General features: G+C 50.7%; 1 protein-coding gene across 2 annotated transcripts in view; it reads left to right on the plus strand.

Moving 5' to 3' along the window:
- Nucleotides 1–5,505: 5,505 nt before the first annotated feature.
- Nucleotides 5,506–21,319, plus strand: part of LRRC4B (leucine rich repeat containing 4B) — a 275,358-nt gene continuing 259,544 nt past the window's right edge. The window contains exons 1-2 of one of the 2 annotated variants that reach the window (XM_075329291.1): nt 5,506–5,648; nt 6,093–6,194. The gene's annotated coding sequence lies outside the window, so the exon portion shown is untranslated. Of the gene's footprint in view, nt 5,649–5,825; nt 6,195–21,319 lie in introns of those variants that run through there. The other variant, XM_075329290.1, reaches the window with a different exon arrangement.

Here is a 21,319-nt window from a genome sequence, read left to right on the forward strand (position 1 = left end):
ATCCCCACAACCAAACCCCTTTCACTCACGGGCGAGGAGCGCCGCTAGAGTCCCCGGGATCCGACCCATCGCTTGAGCCACCGAGCAGCAGCAGGCCGCGGCCGCAGTGGCAGCCGGACCCGAGCAGTGGGAGAGCGCGGCGTCCCCTCCTCCGCCCGCGACAATAACACCACACGCAGCCCACATTCCCTGCAGGAACACCAAGGTCAGAACACAAATCCTTGTTGCCTTCCTCCAGGGGCTGATGTCCACACCAGGGGATGGGCCAGGCGGTTGGCTCCGCCCACCGAGGAGTTCACAGCCCTGGAGGCGGGAAAACCAGGCAGGTTAGCTCAGGGAAGAGCTTGAGTGAGGAGTGAAGTTGAGATTAGTTTGAGAGTTGAAAGTGTGAGGAGTAAACAGTGAAGTTGTAGTGAAGAAGGAGAAAGAGAAAAGTGACAGCAAGAAGCCTGAAGTTAGTCCGGGTGTGTGCCCCGGACTGAGACAGCAAGGTTGACAGACGGCGGTGACCGTCTGCAGGAGAGACTGCTCGGAGGTTGCCGAAAGGACCGTGGACGGGTGGTGACCCGGCGGTACCGGAGCGGTATACAAAGAACAGTCAGCACCATTGGCAGGGGCCTTTCGGATCCCGGCAAGGCTAGGAGTCGCCGAATTTGCCAAATCCATCAGTGAAGGGGACCTTCGGCTCTCCCAGCATCAAAGTCCCGATTGAAGGCAACTGTCCGACCGTGAAGGGGAGACACCGCCACCGCCAAGGCACCAGTTTCCCAGGGCCAGCGCCTGCGGGCAAGAGTGGGGCTCCTCCGGCCCATATCCAAGTCGGGGATCGGGTTACCGGTGGGAATCCATAGCTACCAAAGACTATACTTAGGTGCAGGGAAGAGACTGTCACCGTTAACTGCAGGGAACATCAGCACCGCAGCCGTCCGAGGGACCCGTCCAACCAGCCGTTTGTTTACCGTGAACTGTCTCATCATTCTTGGGCTGAGTGAGTACCTCCGTGCCGTGCGGCACAGCGCTGCCCCTGCGTCCCTGCACCTCCACAGGCCCCATAACCCGCCTGTCCACCATCCCAACCCCATCACTGGGCCCCGGGACCAACCAACCCCCTACCCACGGAGGGGAGAACTAACAACTTTGCTTCTCCCTGTCACCGCTCCCGGGATCCCCATAGAGAGCAGCGGTGGTGTCTCTACAATCACCATAACTGTGGGTGGCGTCACGGACAATAAACTATCCCAACCACAACCAAAAGCAAACCCCTTTCACTCACGGGCGAGGAGCGCCGCTCAAGTCCCCTGGATCCGGCCCATCGCTCGAGCCACCGAGCAGCAGCAGGCCGCAGCAGCAGCGGCAACCGGACCCGAGCAGTGGGAGAGCGCAGCGTCCCCTCCTCCGCCCGCGACATATCTATCTATCTATCCATTATCTATCTATCTATCTATCCATATATCTATCTATCTATCCATTATCTATCTATCTATCCATATATCTGTCTAACCATGCATCCATCCATCCTCCAATTCATCCATCCATCCATCTATCCATCCATCCATCCACTCATCCATATATCTATCCATGCATCCACCCACACATCCGTCCAACCACCCACTTACCCATCCATCTATCTATCTATCTATCTATCTATCTATCTATCTATCTATCTATCCATTAATCCATCTATCTATCCATCCATACATACACCCACACATCCATCCATCCATCCACCCACTTACCCATCCATCTACCCATCCATCCATCCATCCATCCATCCATCCATCCATCTATCCATCCATCTACCCATCCATCCATCCATCCATCCACCCACTTACCCATCCATCTACCTATCCATCCATCCATCCATCCACCCATCCATATATCTATCCATGCATCCACCCACACATCCATCCATCCACCCACTTACCCATCCATCTACCTATCCATCCATCCATCCATCCATCTACCCATCCATCTATCCATCCATCCATCCACCCACCCATCCATATATATATCCATGCATCCACCCACGCATCCATCCATCCACCCACTTACCCATCCATCCATCTACCCATCCATCCATCCATCTACCCATCCATCCATCCATCCATCCATCCACCCATCCATCCATCTATCCATCCATGCATCCACCCATTCATCCATCTACCCATCCATCTACCCATCCATCCATCCATCCATCTACCCATCCATCCATCTATCTATCTATCCATCCATCTATCCATCCATGCATCCACCCACACATCCATCCACCCACTTACCCATACATCTACCCATCCATCTACCCATCCATCCATCCATCCATCCATCTACCCATCCATATATCTATCCATGCATCCACCCACACATCCATTCATCCACCCACTTACCCATCCATCCATCAATCGATCCATCCATCCATCCATCCATCCACCCATCCATATATCTATCCATGCATCCACCCACACATCCATCCATCCACCCACTTACCCACCCATCCATCTACCATCCATCCATCCATCCATCCATTCATCCATCCATCTATCCATCCATGCATCCACTCACACATCCACACATCCATCCACCCACCCATCCATCCACCAATCCATCCATCGATTGATCCATCCATCCATCCATCCATCTACCCATCCATCTATCCATCCATCCATCCATCCACCCACCCATCCATATATCTATCCATGCATCCACCCACACATCCATCCATCCATCCATCTACCCATCCATCCATCCATCTACCCATCCATCCATCCATCCATCCACCCATCCATCCATCTATCCATCCATGCATCCACCCACACATCCATCCATCCACTTACCCATCCATCTACCCATCCATCTACCCATCCATCCATCCATCCATCTACCCATCCATCCATCTATCTATCTATCTATCTATCTATCTATCCATCCATCCATACATCCACCCACACATCCATCTATCCATCCATGCATCCACCCACACATCCATCCACCCACTTACCCATTCATCTACCCATCCATCCATCAATCGATCCATCCATCCATCCATCCACCCATCCATATATCTATCCATGCATCCACCCACACATCCATCCATCCACCCACTTACCCACCCATCTATCTATCCATCCATCCATCCATTCATCCATCCATCTATCCATCCATGCATCCACTCACACATCCACACATCCATCCATCCATCCACCCACTTACCCACCCACCCATCCATCCACCCATCCATCCATCGATCGATCCATCCATCCATCCCTCCACCCATCCATATATCTATCCATGCATCCACCCACACATCCATCCATCCACCCACTTACCCACCCATCCATCTACCCATCCATCCATCCATCTATCTATCCATCCATGCATCCACCCACACATCCATCCATCCATCCATCCTTCCATCCATCCATCCATCTATCTATCCATCCATGCATCCACCCACACATCCATCCACCCACTTACCCATCCATCTACCAATCCATCCATCCATCCATCCATCCACCCATCCATCCATCCATCCATCCATCGATCCATCCATATATCTATCCATGCATCCACCCACACATCCATCCATCCACCCACTTACCCACCCATCCATCTACCCATCCATCCATCCATCCATCCACCCATCCATATATCTATCCATGCATCCACCCACACATCCATCCATCCACCCACTTACCCACCCATCCATCTACCCATCCATCCATCTATCCATCCACCCACACATCCATCCACCCACTTACCCATCCATCTACCCATCCATCCATCCATCTACCCATCCATCCATCCATCTATCCACCCACTTACCCATCCATCTACCCATCCATCCATGCATCCATCCATCCATCCACCCATCCATATATCTATCCATGCATCCACCCACACATCCATCCACCCACTTACCCATCCATCCATCCATCCATCTACCCATCCATCCATCCATCCATCCATCAATCGATCCATCCATCCATCGATCCATCCATCCATCCATCCATCTATCTATCCATGCATCCATCTACCCATCCATCCATCCATCCATCTACCCATCCATCCATCCATTCATCCATCCATCCACCCATCCATATATCTATCCATGCATCCACCCACACATCCATCCATCCACCCACTTACCCACCCATCCATCCATCCATCCATCAATCGATCCATCCATCCATCCATCCACCCATCCATATATCTATCCATGCATCCACCCACACATCCATCCATCCATCCATCCATCTACCCATCCATCCATCCATCCATATATCTATCCATGCATCCACCCACACATCCATCCATCCACCCACTTACCCAACCATCCATCTACCCATCCATCCATCTATCTATCTATCTATCCATCCATCCATCCATCTATCTATCCATCCATGCATCCACCCACACATCCATCCATCCACCCACTTTCATCTACCCTTCCATCTACCCATCCATCTACCCATCCATCTACCCATCCATCTACCCATCCATCTACCCATCCATCCATCCATCCATCCATCCATCCATCCATCTATCTATCCATGCCTCCACCCACACATCCATCCATCCACCCACTTACCCACCCACCCATCCATCCATCCATCCATCCATCCATCCATCCATCCATCCATCTATCTATCCATCCATGCATCCACCCACACATCCATCCATCCATCCATCCATCTACCCATCCATCCATCCATCCATATATCTATCCATGCATCCACCCACACATCCATCCATCCACCCACTTACCCAACCATCCATCTACCCATCCATCCATCTATCTATCTATCTATCCATCCATCCATCCATCTATCTATCCATCCATGCATCCACCCACACATCCATCCATCCACCCACTTATCCATCCATCCATCCATCCATCTACCCATTCATCCATCCACCCACTTACCCATCCAACCATCCATCCATCCATCTACCCATCCATCCATCCATCCATCCATCCATCCATCCATCCATCCATCCATCCATCCATCCACCCATCCATATATCTATCCATGCATCCACCCACACATCCATCCATCCACCCACTTACCCAACCATCCATCCATCCATCCCTCCATCTATCTATCGATCCATGCATCCACCCACACATCCATCCATCCATCCATCCATCCATCCATCCATCCATCCATCCACCCACTTACCCACACATCCATCCATCCACCCACTTACCCACCCATCCATCTACCCATCCATCCATCTATCTATCTATCTATCTATCTATCCATGCATCCACCCACACATCCATCCATCCACCCACTTACCCACCCACCCATCCATCAATCCATCCATCCATCCATCTACCCACTTACCCACCCATCCATCCATCCATCCACCATCCATTTGTCTGGCAGAATATCCTTGTGTTAGTCTCTTGGTGCCAGTAGAGAGTGGTCCTGTGATGCGGTCCGTGCCAGTGGCTGCCCTTGATGGATGTTGGGCAGTTCCTCCTCCTCCTCCTCCGGCTGACACATGTGCACATGCTCATAAGAACACACGCTTCTCCACTAGCCACTTAATTACAATGCAGATGTAATCGGGGCTGTAGGAAATCCATGTCCACATCTGCATTCCTGGGGCCTCGGCGTTGTGTATGTGCTGCGGTTACGGAAAGGGTAAGGTTTGCTTCCATCCTGCCATTGCTCCTATTCCCTGCTGGCCGTATTCTCCATGGTTGCATCTCTGCCTGCATGCAGCCTCCCTCCCTCTCTCTCCCTCCCTTTCTCCCTCTCTTTCTGCTCTTTATTTCGATGTCTCCTTCCTCTCCGCTCCCCAGGATCTCACATGAATATCTCACTGGCTGCTGATGTATTAGTATTCAGTCCATGTCCATCCCAGCTTTACAAATGCTCTGCAGCATCACAAGGGATGGCAGCACAGGAGAGAAAGGATGCAGTGCTTGCACCCTCAGCCTGCCATGAAGACCATGTGCTAATGAGGAATGCTCTCTCCTCTGAGTCAGAGCTTTTCTCTTTGTGTCTGATCTATAATTAAAAGCGGAAAAGCTGCTGAATCCAAGGTACCGAAGCCTCTGATGATTGCTGTCTGTTGGTCTGCAGATTCCTGCAATCCTGTGACCTGCATCTGGCCAAGCTCCTGAGGATCCATAGACCATTGCCAAGGAGCCATGGACCAAAAGCCTTGATACCCGCAATGTCAGTGTAAGTAGATCCTCCTTGTCCGTTGGTGACATTTTCAGTTTGACAAGCTGTAGATTGCATGTGAAATGTCGGAAGGGTGGAAAGGTCATGATATGTCAGATATAATGTGTGTAAGCTCTAATCATGTGTTGTGCCCTCGATACCCTCCGAATGAGAAGAGTGTGGGAGAGGAGGAGTGTAGAGTGCCGCCTGCCCATGGCTCCAGGCCTCTGTATGTGGCCATTCTACACAGCGACACTATCTCATTGGGGACACCCACCATTTGGGGAATCAGGGATCGGGAGATGGAAAGAATGATTGAGGACAGGGTCAGACGGAGGCCTGGTCCTGCTGTCGGGATTCTCCATAGATAGTGTCATTTGCCTATCGCTGTACCTGTCTGGACTATCTTCAGATGCTGGGCTGTCCTACAAGCAGGTCATCCTCCGGCATTATGCTCTAGGTGCATAGCCCTACTTTACTATAATACACTCATCACCTTGAAGCTGTCGGCCTGACCGTCCCAGTCACGACTGGTGGCCACTGCAATCTACTGGACCTGGCAGCCCAAACACAATGCAATACTGATGTGTAGAGTGGTACTGTCATGTGTCTTCTGGAGCAAAACAGTGTAAAAGTAAAGCAGCCACCAGCGGACACCGAGCCCTGCGCCTCATAAAGCCAAGCAACCCAACCGTGACTACCGAAAAAAGGACACAACTGATGGCGGACATCTCTGTATACAGTCCTCTGATGTGTGCAGAGATCACAGGTCACTATCTCTGTATACAGACCTCTGATGTGTGCAGAGATCACAGGTCACTATCTCTGTATACAGTCCTCTGATGTGTGCAGAGATCACAGGTCACTATCTCTATATACAGTCCTCTGATGTGTGCAGAGATCACAGGTCACTATCTCTGTATACAGTCCTCTGATGTGTGCAGAGATCACAGGTCACTATCTCTGTGTACAGACCTCTGATGTGTGCAGAGATCACAGGTCACTATCTCTGTATACAGTCCTCTGATGTGTGTAGAGATCACAGGTCACTATCTCTGTATACAGACCTCTGATGTGTGCAGAGATCACAGGTCACTATCTCTGTATACAGTCCTCTGATGTGTGCAGAGATCACAGGTTACTATCTCTGTGTACAGTCCTCTGATGTGTGCAGAGATCACAGGTCACTATCTCTGTATACAGTCCTCTGATGTGTCCAGAGATCACAGGTCACTATCTCTGTATACAGTCCTCTGATGTGTGCAGAGATCACAGGTCACTATCTCTGTATACAGTCCTCTGATGTGTGCAGAGATCACAGGTCACTATCTCTGTGTACAGTCCTCTGATGTGTGCAGAGATCACAGGTCACTATCTCTGTATACAGTCCTCTGATGTGTCCAGAGATCACAGGTCACTATCTCTGTATACAGTCCTCTGATGTGTGCAGAGATCACAGGTCACTATCTCTGTATACAGACCTCTGATGTGTGCAGAGATCACAGGTCACTATCTCTCTATACAGTCCTCTGAGGTGTGCAGAGATCACAGGTCACTATCTCTGTATACAGTCCTCTGACGTGTGCAGAGATCACAGGTCACTATCTCTGTGTACAGACCTCTGATGTGTGCAGAGATCACAGGTCACTATCTCTGTATACAGTCCTCTGATGTGTGCAGAGATCACAGGTCACTATCTCTGTATACAGTCCTCTGATGTGTGCAGAGATCACAGGTCACTATCTCTGTATACAGACCTCTGATGTGTGCAGAGATCACAGGTCACTATCTCTGTATACAGTCCTCTGATGTGTGCAGAGATCACAGGTCACTATCTCTGTATACAGTCCTCTGATGTGTGCAGAGATCACAGGTCACTATCTCTGTATACAGTCTTCTGATGTGTGCAGAGATCACAGGTCACTATCTCTGTGTACAGACCTCTGATGTGTGCAGAGATCACAGGTCACTATCTCTGTGTACAGACCTCTGATGTGTGCAGAGATCACAGGTCACTATCTCTGTATACAGTCCGCTGATGTGTGCAGAGATCACAGGTCACTATCTCTGTGTACAGACCTCTGATGTGTGCAGAGATCACAGGTCACTATCTCTGTATACAGTCCTCTGATGTGTGCAGAGATCACAGGTCACTATCTCTGTATACAGACCTCTGATGTGTGCAGAGATCACAGGTCACTATCTCTGTATACAGTCCTCTGATGTGTGCAGAGATCACAGGTCACTATCTCTGTGTACAGACCTCTGATATGTGCAGAGATCACAGGTCACTATCTCTGTGTACAGACCTCTGATGTGTGCAGAGATCACAGGTCACTATCTCTGTATACAGACCTCTGAGGTGTGCAGAGATCACAATCACTATCTCTGTGTACAGACCTCTGATGTATGCAGAGATCACAGGTCACTATCTCTGTGTACAGACCTCTGATGTGTGCAGAGATCACAGGTCACTATCTCTGTATACAGACCTCTGATGTGTGCACAGATCACAGGTCACTATCTCTGTATACAGTCCTCTGATGTGTGCAGAGATCACAGGTCACTATCTCTGTATACAGACCTCTGATGTGTGCAGAGATCACAGGTCACTATCTCTGTATACAGTCCTCTGATGTGTGCAGAGATCACAGGTCACTATCTCTGTATACAGTCCTCTGATGTGTGCAGAGATCACAGGTCACTATCTCTGTGTACAGACCTCTGATGTGTGCAGAGATCACAAGTCACTATCTCTGTGTACAGACCTCTGATGTGTGCAGAGATCACAGGTCACTATCTCTGTATACAGACCTCTGATGTGTGCAGAGATCACAGGTCACTATCTCTGTATACAGTCCTCTGATGTGTGCAGAGATCACAGGTCACTATCTCTGTATACAGTCCTCTGATGTGTGCAGAGATCACAGGTCACTATCTCTGTGTACAGACCTCTGATGTGTGCAGAGATCACAGGTCACTATCTCTGTGTACAGACCTCTGATGTGTGCAGAGATCACAGGTCACTATCTCTGTATACAGTCCTCTGATGTGTGCACAGATCACAGGTCACTATCTCAGTGTACAGACCTCTGATGTGTGCAGAGATCACAGGTCACTATCTCTGTATACAGACCTCTGATGTGTGCAGAGATCACAGGTCACTATCTCTGTGTACAGATTTCTGATGTGTGCAGAGATCACAGGTCACTATCTCTGTATACAGTCCTCTGATGTGTGCAGAGATCACAGGTCACTATCTCTGTATACAGTCCTCTGATGTGTGCAGAGATCACAGGTCACTATCTCTGTGTACAGACCTCTGATGTGTGCAGAGATCACAGGTCACTATCTCTGTATACAGACCTCTGATGTGTGCAGAGATCACAGGTCACTATCTCTGTGTACAGTCCTCTGATGTGTGCAGAGATCACAGGTCACTATCTCTGTGTACAGTCCTCTGATGTGTGCAGAGATCACAGGTCACTATCTCTGTGTACAGACCTCTGATGTGTGCAGAGATCACAGGTCACTATCTCTGTATACAGACCTCTAATGTGTGCAGAGATCACAGGTCACTATCTCTGTGTACAGTCCTCTGATGTGTGCAGAGATCACAGGTCACTATCTCTGTGTACAGACCTCTGATGTGTGCAGAGATCACAGGTCACTATCTCTGTGTACAGTCCTCTGATGTGTGCAGAGATCACAGGTCACTATCTCTGTATACAGTCCTCTGAGGTGTGCAGAGATCACAATCACTATCTCTGTGTACAGACCTCTGATGTGTGCAGAGATCACAGGTCACTATCTCTGTATACAGTCCTCTGATGTGTGCAGAGATCACAGGTCACTATCTCTGTGTACAGACCTCTGATGTGTGCAGAGATCACAAGTCACTATCTCTGTGTACAGACCTCTGATGTGTGCAGAGATCACAGGTCACTATCTCTGTGTACAGACCTCTGATGTGTGCAGAGATCACAGGTCACTATCTCTGTATACAGACCTCTGATGTGTGCAGAGATCACAGGTCACTATCTCTGTATACAGTCCTCTGATGTGTGCAGAGATCACAGGTCACTATCTCTGTATACAGTCCTCTGATGTGTGCAGAGATCACAGGTCACTATCTCTGTGTACAGACCTCTGATGTGTGCAGAGATCACAGGTCACTATCTCTGTATACAGACCTCTGATGTGTGCAGAGATCACAGGTCATTATCTCTGTATACAGTCCTCTGATGTGTGCAGAGATCACAGGTCACTATCTCTGTGTACAGACCTCTGATGTGTGCAGAGATCACAGGTCACTATCTCTGTATACAGTCCTCTGATGTGTGCACAGATCACAGGTCACTATCTCAGTGTACAGACCTCTGATGTGTGCAGAGATCACAGGTCACTATCTCTGTATACAGACCTCTGATGTGTGCAGAGATCACAGGTCACTATCTCTGTGTACAGATTTCTGATGTGTGCAGAGATCACAGGTCACTATCTCTGTGTACAGTCCTCTGATGTGTGCAGAGATCACAGGTCACTATCTCTGTGTACAGACCTCTGATGTGTGCAGAGATCACAGGTCACTATCTCTGTGTACAGACTTCTGATGTGTGCAGAGATCACAGGTCACTATCTCTGTGTACAGACCACTGATGTGTGCAGAGATCACAGGTCACTATCTCTGTGTACAGACCTCTGATGTGTGCAGAGATCACAGGTCACTATCTCTGTATACAGTCCTCTGATGTGTGCAGAGATCACAGGTCACTATCTCTGTGTACAGACCTCTGATGTGTGCAGAGATCACAGGTCACTATCTCTGTATACAGTCCGCTGATGTGTGCAGAGATCACAGGTCACTATCTCTGTGTACAGACCTCTGATGTGTGCAGAGATCACAGGTCACTATCTCTGTATACAGTCCTCTGATGTGTGCAGAGATCACAGGTCACTATCTCTGTATACAGTCCTCTGATGTGTGCAGAGATCACAGGTCACTATCTCTGTGTACAGACCTCTGATGTGTGCAGAGATCACAGGTCACTATCTCTGTATACAGACCTCTGATGTGTGCAGAGATCACAGGTCACTATCTCTGTGTACAGTCCTCTGATGTGTGCAGAGATCACAGGTCACTATCTCTGTGTACAGTCCTCTGATGTGTGCAGAGATCACAGGTCACTATCTCTGTGTACAGACCTCTGATGTGTGCAGAGATCACAGGTCACTATCTCTGTATACAGACCTCTAATGTGTGCAGAGATCACAGGTCACTATCTCTGTGTACAGTCCTCTGATGTGTGCAGAGATCACAGGTCACTATCTCTGTGTACAGACCTCTGATGTGTGCAGAGATCACAGGTCACTATCTCTGTGTACAGTCCTCTGATGTGTGCAGAGATCACAGGTCACTATCTCTGTATACAGTCCTCTGAGGTGTGCAGAGATCACAATCACTATCTCTGTGTACAGACCTCTGATGTGTGCAGAGATCACAGGTCACTATCTCTGTGTACAGACCTCTGATGTGTGCAGAGATCACAGGTCACTATCTCTGTGTACAGACCTCTGATGTGTGCAGAGATCACAGGTCACTATCTCTGTATACAGACCTCTGATGTGTGCACAGATCACAGGTCACTATCTCTGTATACAGTCCTCTGATGTGTGCAGAGATCACAGATCACTATCTCTGTATACAGACCTCTGATATGTGCAGAGATCACAGGTCACTATCTCTGTGTACAGACCTCTGATGTGTGCAGAGATCACAGGTCACTATCTCTGTGTACAGACCTCTGATGTGTGCAGAGATCACAGGTCACTATCTCTGTGTACAGACCTCTGATGTGTGCAGAGATCACAGGTCACTATCTCTGTATACAGACCTCTGATGTGTGCAGAGATCACAGGTCACTATCTCTGTATACAGTCCTCTGATGTGTGCAGAGATCACAGGTCACTATCTGTGTATACAGTCCTCTGATGTGTGCAGAGATCACAGGTCACTATCTCTGTTTACAGACCTCTGATGTGTGCAGAGATCACAGGTCACTATCTCTGTATACAGTCCTCTGATGTGTGCAGAGATCACAATCACTATCTCTGTGTACAGACCTCTGATGTGTGCAGAGATCACAGGTCACTATCTCTGTATATGTGGGGCCCCGAGGTGCGGTGTCGGTGCAGCTGTGCATTACCTTCAGGGACTCCACGCGGCTGGATCTTGTCACAGGTAGGAAATCCTCTATGTTGATTGTCGTGACGCCACTCTCAGAATTGCGGTTAGTGGAGACCGCCACTGCAGGTTAGGGGTGCCTGGGGCTGATAGTGGGTGCAGTCAGTTGTAATAGCCTCCTGAGAGCGAGGCATGCCCCAGGGCCCCGTATAGGTGTGTGGAACTACAAGTCGCAGAATGACTCACACGCACAAGCAGAATGTCTTTCAAGGGTTTTACTCACTGAGGGTGGCAGGGTGAGTAACCCGGGCGTAGCTGGGATGAACCAGGCTGGAACCAGGTGTCCTTCAGGCTGACTGATGAGGGTGGCTACCGACTCGCCTTCCTTAGCCCTTTGTGTTTTGGGGTAACCCCTGCTTGAAGCCCTGCTGGGGTCGCCCAGGGAAGTTGCTGGTGCCTCTCTCCCCTTCCTTTTGGCCCGTTTGCTTGTAGCCTGGACCAGGTCACTCCGGCTGCTTGCCTCCTGTGAGCTATGGGCCCTCACTTTGCTACGTGGCTGCGGACTCTGTGGTGTTGTCTTGGGGGTGTAAAGTGCCCCCTCATGCAGGTTTGGCAAAGGACAGGTGGATCTATCCCTGCACTGGGACCTGTTACCCGGTTGGGCCTGGTATCTCCCTGACAGTCTCCTTACTCTCCACTCCGTTGCTCTCTCTTTAGTCGTGGGTGGATTTCGGGCAGCACTACCAGGTGACCGTTCTCCCCCGTCGGTAGTCACTGCGCGTACGTTGTCAGAAGGGTGTCGAGCTCCAGGGTCGGCTTCTGCTCTCCCTGAACTTCACTTCCCCACTCGGCTCACTGTTTCCTCCTCTCCTGTTCTTGCCTACGTCACCTAGCAACCAGGCTCTCTACCACACCCCTTGAGTGGAGATGGAGGCTTCGCCCCCTCCTGGGATCCCCAGGGGTCCTCCCAAAGGTACATGTGTGAGACCTGATCACTATGCGCCTGTGTAGTCACACCTCGGTCAGCCTTCTGGATTACCTGTTTTGTACTGTCCCCAGCATGGGTGCAGTACTCAGTGGTGCCTGACCAGGTCAGGGGCGCCACATTCCCCCTTAGTTATTACCAGCACGTCCTCGGGCTGCAAGACAACATTTTAAAATGCGTAAAACAGTAAAACATTTTAAAACCACCAGGTACCATACATCACCACCCTCCACCCACAAGTCCGTTAACCCACCCTAAACCCTCTCAGGAGGCAGGTCACCGGTTTCTTTTGGTAACCAGGTCTGGGCCATCCGTTTCCCCAGACCTTTCCTCCAATCTGCCTCTCCCGTTGGCCGCGCCTTCAGCCACTTCTGGCAGGATGTAGAGGCGGCTTTCATGGTCGGGTGGTTTCAGGGTATACCTGGCCTGGTGGAGCCGCGCCTTCAGCCTCTTCTGGCAGGATGTAGAGGCGGCCTCCACAGTTGGTGCCGACCAGGTACCCTCTTTGTGGTGGAGAGCCAGGCCCCATAAACAGGCGTGCTCCCTGGTTGCAGGCGAGCCAGGCCCCATAAACAGGCGTGCTCTGGTGGTGGTACCTCTGGGGTAACTATTTACACTGCGAGAGTTTGTGGCTATAGCCAGTTCATAGCCTTAAGGTTCAATTTTCAAAGTGCAAAAAGAGGTTTCTCACATTAGTTCATGTGGGCACATTTCTTGAACATGTAAACGTTGCAAAACTTGTCAAAACTTGTAACTTCTGTACTTTACTTTACTTTACATGAACTTTGCTCCTTCTTCCTCCTCACCAGGGCTTGGGCCTGTAGGGCTGCGGCACCTGTTGCTTTCTCCATCTCTGTCATCATCTGTAGTGGTCTCATCAATGGGTTCTTTGTCTTTTCTTTCCTCTTCTTCTATGTCTGTTGTTGAGATAGCAGGTTTACTGTAGGGACTTCTGGGGCATGGTGTGACATCTAGTGCGTACCATCCGCGTTCTCCTTGGTGCTTTGTGAATTCTACCGGATCTCCTATCTGTAGGTTTCTTCCTGGATGTCCTCTAGGTAAATGTGCTCTTACATCCCTTCTGTTCACAAAGATGCCCTCCTTTACACCAGGTGCTACTATAAAGCCATATCCAGACCTTAGACTGAAGTCTTCTACAACTCCTCGACAAAGTGGGCCTCTGACCTGGGATTTGGCCCTTCTCAAGGACCGCTTTTCCTCTAAGTCTCTGGCCGTGACCTCGTCCTTCTCCTCGGGAGACTGCTGTGCAGGTGGATCCCTTGTCCTGCTGCGGCGCCGTGTCCTGCGGGCTGGGTCCTGCCTGGCTGCCACCTCACCGCTTGCAGGCTCCCAGGTGATGTATCTGGACAGATCTTCCTCAGCGGAGGATGTCGGACCCTCTTCATCCCAGCGGGAGTACGGCAGCATCTCTGGCTCTTGGACTGGTGCTGCATCCACTGCTGATGGCTCTGGAGTCAGCTTCTCAGCTTTCTGGCCTCCCCTCCCCCTTAGTTCTTCTGGGCACTCCTCTTGTGGCAGCGCTAGGGATGGATGTTCATCAGCAGGCCAGGGCGGTGGACTCTTTGGCATGAATGTTGCAGGAGTCTTCCTGTGGGTATGCGGAGGGAGCAGATACCGGTCCACCATCTCCTTTGGGAAGTGGGCCTCTAGATCAGCCTTCAGCTTCCAGTATTCGGGGTCCTCCCCCAGCAGGGACTTCCCAGCAGGGACTTCCTTGGGCTGAGGAGCGGTGTCTGCTCTGGCCTTGCAGGCCGGGGTAGATAGCTGTATAGTCTTGTCTTGGCGTGCCGCGCCCTGCATGGCGGCGGCCTGGTCTTGGCGAGCCGAGCCTGGCATGGTGGCAGCCTGGATCAGCGTCGCAGTTGCAGCCGGTTCTTGGCGGGCTGGGCAGCGCATCGCCGCAGCGGCCTGGATCAGCGTCGCTGTTGCGGCCGGTTCTTGGCGGTCCGGGCTGGGCGTCGCTGCAGCGATCTGGGCTTGGCGGGCCGCACCTGGCGTGGCTGCGGCCTGGTTCAGCACCTCACTTGCGGCGCGGACGAGCGTCGCTGCTGCGGTGGGGTCTTGGCGGGCCGGGCCTAGCATGGCGGCAGCCTGGGTCAGCGTCACGCCTGTGGCGTGGAGGAGGGTCGCGGTGGCAGCCGGATCTTTGCGGGCCGGGCAGGGCATCGCTGCGGCGGCCTGGGCTTGGCGGGCCGCACCTGGCGTGGCTGCGGCCTGGTTCAGCGTCGCCGCGCCGGGCATCTCTCCAGGGACCGCGGGCGTGGAAGCAGGGGTCGGGGCACTCGCGCTGGCAGTGGCAACACAGGACTCACCCATCGGTAGCATCATCGGGGCCTGAGTCGTCCTGTGGGGCACTCGTCGCGCGGCTCTCTCCTCATAGGCCACAACTGCCTCAGCGATTTCCTGCAGCTCCGCACGTCCCTCTCGGATCTGCTGCACGATCCTCGCTTCCAGTCGGTTACTGAACTGGGCAAGCTCCCAGGACCACCAGGCAGCGGAACCCGGCTCTGGGCTCCTATCTTCAGACGCCATCTTCACCGCGTCGTCGCTGCTCTGCAGATCTTTTCTCAGCAGCAGGCCTCCGACTCTTCCTTGCAGCCTCAGTGCCAGTTCCTTCACTGCCTTGAACTCTTCTCCCAACAGCAGGCTTCTGGCTCCCTTTCCTTCCCGACGTCCCTGAACGCCTCCGCTCTCATCACTTGCGAGACCAGGACTCTGCAGGGGATCTCTGGGTAGCCACACCTCTTCGTGGGCGGTAACTTCTCCCAGCGCGGGCTGCTGTTGTTTTTCAGCGCGCTTTTCATGGTGGCAATATGGCGGCGCTTCCAATTTTTCGGGCGGACCGCCCAGGCACATGGTCACCTGTCTGAACAGGTCTAGTCCTTATCCTGTTCGTGACGCCAGGATGTGGGGCCCCGAGGTGCGGTGTCGGTGCAGCTGTGCATTACCTTCAGGGACTCCACGCGGCTGGATCTTGTCACAGGTAGGAAATCCTCTATGTTGATTGTCGTGACGCCACTCTCAGAATTGCGGTCAGTGGAGACCGCCACTGCAGGTTAGGGGTGCCTGGGGCTGATAGTGGGTGCAGTCAGTTGTAATAGCCTCCTGAGAGCGAGGCATGCCCCAGGGCCCCGTATAGGTGTGTGGAACTACAAGTCGCAGAATGACTCACACGCACAAGCAGAATGTCTTTCAAGGGTTTTACTCACTGAGGGTGGCAGGGTGAGTAACCCGGACGTAGCTGGGATGAACCAGGCTGGAACCAGGTGTCCTTCAGGCTGACTGATGAGGGTGGCTACCGACTCGCCTTCCTTAGCCCTTTGTGTTTTGGGGTAACCCCTGCTTGAAGCCCTGCTGGGGTCGCCCAGGGAAGTTGCTGGTGCCTCTCTCCCCTTCCTTTTGGCCCGTTTGCTTGTAGCCTGGACCAGGTCACTCCGGCTGCTTGCCTCCTGTGAGCTATGGGCCCTCACTTTGCTACGTGGCTGCGGACTCTGTGGTGTTGTCTTGGGGGTGTAAAGTGCCCCCTCATGCAGGTTTGGCAAAGGACAGGTGGATCTATCCCTGCACTGGGACCTGTTACCCGGTTGGGCCTGGTATCTCCCTGACAGTCTCCTTACTCTCCACTCCGTTGCTCTCTCTTTAGTCGTGGGTGGATTTCGGGCAGCACTACCAGGTGACCGTTCTCCCCCGTCGGTAGTCACTGCGCGTACGTTGTCAGAAGGGTGTCGAGCTCCAGGGTCGGCTTCTGCTCTCCCTGAACTTCACTTCCCCACTCGGCTCACTGTTTCCTCCTCTCCTGTTCTTGCCTACGTCACCTAGCAACCAGGCTCTCTACCACACCCCTTGAGTGGAGATGGAGGCTTCGCCCCCTCCTGGGATCCCCAGGGGTCCTCCCAAAGGTACATGTGTGAGACCTGATCACTATGTGCCTGTGTAGTCACACCTCGGTCAGCCTTCTGGATTACCTGTTTTGTACTGTCCCCAGCATGGGTGCAGTACTCAGTGGTGCCTAACCAGGTCAGGGGCGCCACATATACAGTCCTCTGATTTGTGCAGAGATCACAGGTCACTATCTCTGTGTACAGTCCTCTGATGTGTGCAGAGATCACAGGTCACTATCTCTGTGTACAGACCTCTGATGTGTGCAGAGATCACAGGTCACTATCTCTGTGTACAGACTTCTGATGTGTGCAGAGATCACAGGTCACTATCTCTGTATACAGACCTCTGATGTGTGCAGAGATCACAGGTCACTATCTCTGTATACAGTCCTCTGATGTGTGCAGAGATCACAGGTCACTATCTCTGTATACAGTCCTCTGATGTGTGCAGAGATCACAGGTCACTATCTCTGTGTACAGACCTCTGATGTGTGCAGAGATCACAGGTCACTATCTCTGTATACAGACCTCTGATGTGTGCAGAGATCACAGGTCACTATCTCTGTGTACAGACCTCTGATGTGTGCAGAGATCACAGGTCACTATCTCTGTGTACAGACCTCTGATGTGTGCAGAGATCACAGGTTACTATCTCTGTATACAGACCTCTGATGTGTGCAGAGATCACAGGTCACTATCTCTGTATACAGTCCTCTGATGTGTGCAGAGATCACAGGTCACTATCTCTGTATACAGTCCTCTGATGTGTGCAGAGATCACAGGTCACTATCTCTGTGTACAGTCCTCTGATGTGTGCAGAGATCACAGGTCACTATCTCTGTGTACAGTCCTCTGATGTGTGCAGAGATCACAGGTCACTATCTCTGTGTACAGACCTCTGATGTGTGCAGAGATCACAGGTCACTATCTCTGTGTACAGACCTCTGATGTGTGCAGGGATCACAGGTCACTATCTCTGTGTACAGTCCTCTGATGTGTGCAGAGATCACAGGTCACTATCTCTGTGTACAGACCTCTGGTGTGTGCAGAGATCACAGGTCACTATCTCTGTATACAGTCCTCTGAGGTGTGCAGAGATCACAATCACTATCTCTGTTTACAGACCTCTGATGTATGCAGAGATCACAGGTCACTATCTCTGTGTACAGACCTCTGATGTGTGCAGAGATCACAGGTCACTATCTCTGTGTACAGACCTCTGATGTGTGCAGAGATCACAGGTCACTATCTCTGTGTACAGACCTCTGATGTGTGCAGAGATCACAGGTCACTATCTCTGTGTACAGACCTCTGATGTGTGCACAGATCACAGGTCACTATCTCTGTATACAGTCCTCTGATGTGTGCAAAGATCACAGGTCACTATCTCTGTATACAGACCTCTGATGTGTGCAGAGATCACAGGTCACTATCTCTGTATACAGTCCTCTGATGTGTGCAGAGATCACAGGTCACTATCTCTGTGTACAGACCTCTGATGTGTGCAGAGATCACAGGTCACTATCTCTGTATACAGTCCTCTGATGTGTGCAGAGATCACAGGTCACTATCTCTGTATACAGACCTCTGATGTGTGCAGAGATCACAGGTCACTATCTCTGTATACAGTCCTCTGATGTGTGCAGAGATCACAGGTCACTATCTCTGTATACAGTCTTCTGATGTGTGCAGAGATCACAATCACTATCTCTGTGTACAGACCTCTGATGTGTGCAGAGATCACAGGTCACTATCTCTGTATACCGTCCTCTGATTTGTGCAGAGATCACAGGTCACTATCTCTGTATACAGACCTCTGATGTGTGCAGAGATCACAGGTCACTATCTCTGTATACAGACCTCTGATGTGTGCAGAGATCACAGGTCACTATCTCTGTATACAGTCCTCTGATGTGTGCACAGATCACAGGTCACTATCTCTGTATACAGTCCTCTGATGTGTGCAGAGATCACAGGTCACTATCTCTGTATACAGTCCTCTGATGTGTGCAGAGATCACAGATCACTATCTCTGTATACAGACCTCTGATGTGTGCAGAGATCACAGGTCACTATCTCTGTGTACAGACCTCTGATGTGTGCAGAGATCACAGGTCACTATCTCTGTATACAGACCTCTGATGTGTGCAGAGATCACAGGTCACTATCTCTGTGTACGACCTCTGATGTGTGCAGAGATCACAGGTCACTATCTCTGTATACAGTCCTCTGATGTGTGCAGAGATCACAGGTCACTATCTCTGTGTACAGTCCTCTGATGTGTGCAGAGATCACAGGTCACTATCTCTGTATACAGTCCTCTGATGTGTGCAGAGATCACAGGTCACTATCTCTGTATACAGTCCTCTGATGTGTGCAGAGATCACAGGTCACTATCTCTGTATACAGATTTCTGATGTGTGCAGAGATCACAGGTCACTATCTCTGTATACAGTCCTCTGATGTGTGCAGAGATCACAGGTCACTATCTCTGTGTACAGACCTCTGATGTGTGCAGAGATCACAATCACTATCTCTGTATACAGACCTCTGATGTGTGCAGAGATCACAGGTCACTATCTCTGTATACAGACCTCTGATGTGTGCAGAGATCACAGGTCACTATCTCTGTATACAGTCCTCTGATGTGTGCACAGATCACAGGTCACTATCTCTGTATACAGTCCTCTGATGTGTGCAGAGATCACAGGTCACTATCTCTGTATACAGTCCTCTGATGTGTGCAGAGATCACAGATCACTATCTCTGTATACAGACCTCTGATGTGTGCAGAGATCACAGGTCACTATCTCTGTATACAGACCTCTGATGTGTGCAGAGATCACAGGTCACTATCTCTGTATACAGACTTCTGATATGTGCAGAGATCACAGGTCACTATCTCTGTGTACAGACCTTTGATGTGTGCAGAGATCACAGGTCACTATCTCTATATACAGACCTCTGATGTGTGCAGAGATCACAGGTCACTATCTCTGTGTACAGTCCTCTGATGTGTGCAGAGATCACAGGTCACTATCTCTGTGTACAGTCCTCTGATGTGTGCAGAGATCACAGGTCACTATCTCTGTATGCAGTCCTCTGATGTGAGCAGAGATCACAGGTCACTATCTCTGTATACAGACCTCTGATGTGTGCAGAGATCACATGTCACTATCTCTGTGTACAGACCTCTGATGTGTGCAGAGATCACAATCACTATCTCTGTATACAGTCCTCTGATGTGTGCAGAGATCACAGGTCACTATCTCTGTATACAGATTTCTGATGTGTGCAGAGATCACAGGTCACTATCTCTGTATACAGTCCTCTGATGTGTGCAGAGATCACAGGTCACTATCTCTGTGTACAGACCTCTGATGTGTGCAGAGATCACAATCACTATCTCTGTATACAGACCTCTGATGTGTGCAGAGATCACAGGTCACTATCTCTGTATACAGACCTCTGATGTGTGCAGAGATCACAGGTCACTATCTCTGTATACAGTCCTCTGATGTGTGCACAGATCACATGTCACTATCTCTGTATACAGTCCTCTGATGTGTGCAGAGATCACAGGTCACTATCTCTGTATACAGTCCTCTGATGTGTGCAGAGATCACAGATCACTATCTCTGTATACAGACCACTGATGTGTGCAGAGATCACAGGTCACTATCTCTGTGTACAGTCCTCTGATGTGTGCAGAGATCACAGGTCACTATCTCTGTATACAGACCTCTGATGTGTGCAGAGATCACAGGTCACTATCTCTGTATACAGACCTCTGATATGTGCAGAGATCACAGGTCACTATCTCTGTATACATACCTCTGATGTGTGCAGAGATCACAGGTCACTATCTCTGTGTACAGACCTCTGATGTGTGCAGAGATCACAGGTCACTCTCTCTGTATACAGTCCTCTGAGGTGTGCAGAGATCACAGGTCACTATCTCTGTGTACAGTCCTCTGATGTGTGCAGAGATCACAGGTCACTATCTCTGTATACAGTCCTCTGAGGTGTGCAGAGATCACAGGTCACTATCTCTGTATACAGTCCTCTGATG

The sequence above is a fragment of the Anomaloglossus baeobatrachus genome, chromosome 11 (genome assembly GCF_048569485.1).
Source record: "Anomaloglossus baeobatrachus isolate aAnoBae1 chromosome 11, aAnoBae1.hap1, whole genome shotgun sequence".
Taxonomy (NCBI): Eukaryota; Metazoa; Chordata; class Amphibia; order Anura; family Aromobatidae; genus Anomaloglossus; species Anomaloglossus baeobatrachus.